At 42.9% G+C, this 1,444-nt stretch overlaps 1 pseudogene; it reads right to left on the bottom strand.

Moving 5' to 3' along the window:
• Window positions 1-540: 540 nt before the first annotated feature.
• LOC126299735 (5S ribosomal RNA) lies at window positions 541-659 on the bottom strand (annotated as a pseudogene).
• Between the last annotated feature and the right edge of the window lie 785 nt (window positions 660-1,444).

Genomic DNA, 1,444 nt, shown 5'->3' with positions numbered 1-1,444 from the left:
CACTGCACTTAGCATATTTCTGTGTTTCGTGGAATACAAGGAGAAAACACCCAAAAGGTACAGCAAAACTTTGAGGACTACCAACGACGCCAACACTGCAAACATCAGTTACTAGATGCAACTGCTCAGAACCAACGACAATATTCATTGATACAAGCCATTTTAAATCCAGCAGAAAAATTTAAGTATTTGCCATTGCCAGCTTTTGGCTACATTTACGTACTGTAAATAAAAGTTTATGAATTTTATCCATGCAACTGCGTCTCTGTGTCTGTAGTCTAAATATCTTCTTCGTAGGTGCTGTCTAAATTGTGTCAAAACCATTTATGCTACCATCAGGAAAAAAAAGCACTATCTGAACAGGCCTTGAAAGTCCAACAGTTCCGACCGGCCGCCGTGTCATCACATGTTATATGATATGGAGGGGCATCTGGTCAGCACAGCGCTCTACTGGCAGCTGCAAATTTTCGTGACCGGTGACGTTACTTCTCAGTCAAGTAGCTCCTCAATTGGCCTCACAAGGGCTGAGCGCACCCTGCTTGCCAACAGCACTCGGCAGACCCGGAGGGTGACCCATCCAAGTGCTAGCCCAGCCCGTCAGCGCTTAATTTCGATGATCTGATGGGAACGGGTGTTACCACTGCGGTAAGGCCATTGGCCTACTACCATCACTAGGTTCTTTTTTAAATAGCTGTTGTACATCACCGATATAGCTGGTCTCAATATGATTATAAACATTTAAGTGCGTAACACTGCAAAACCGTTGAAATGCAACATGTGTTACGAGTACCATTACAACAAAAATTAATAGTTACATTCATTTTACCGGAAATTAACTCCATGATCTAAGATAGTTTAAATAAACTTGTAGCGGTTCTGCCTACTTTGTTTATCTATTCGTTTGATGTCCTTGGGGTCGACGTACTGTGCTGCTACACTGGTTGAAAAATGGGCTTGTAATTCCGACACTGAGTAATGTAAATAATGTAGCCGACATGTGCGCAGTTAGATTTCACAGTACTTTAATTTCACTGTTCACAACCCCCCCAATAATACACAGTTATATGGCCAGTGCACTATTGTTTAATTTGCGATAAGCCTGATTAATAGTTCCCAGGCAAACCTCCACATACTGCTACAATAGTTTACTGGTGAACATCTCCTTCTGATATAAAATCGTATAGCAGTGTGGCTAATGGCTCTGAGCACTATGGGACTTAACATCTATGGTCATCAGTCCCCTAGAACTTAGAACTACTTAAACCTAGCTAACCTAAGGACAGCACACAACACCCAGCCATCACGAGGGAGAGAAAATCCCTGACCCCGCCGGTAATCGAACCCGGGCGTGGGAAGCGAAAACGCTACCGCACGACCACGAGATGCGGGAGTATAGCAGTGTATACACTTTTAATTCTTCTGTTGCTAAAAGAGTGAAAATATT

The sequence above is a fragment of the Schistocerca gregaria genome, chromosome X (assembly GCF_023897955.1).
Source record: "Schistocerca gregaria isolate iqSchGreg1 chromosome X, iqSchGreg1.2, whole genome shotgun sequence".
NCBI lineage: Eukaryota > Metazoa > Arthropoda > Insecta > Orthoptera > Acrididae > Schistocerca > Schistocerca gregaria.
The sequence above is the reverse complement of the archived record's forward strand: the minus strand, read 5'-3'. Positions and strand labels throughout refer to the sequence as shown.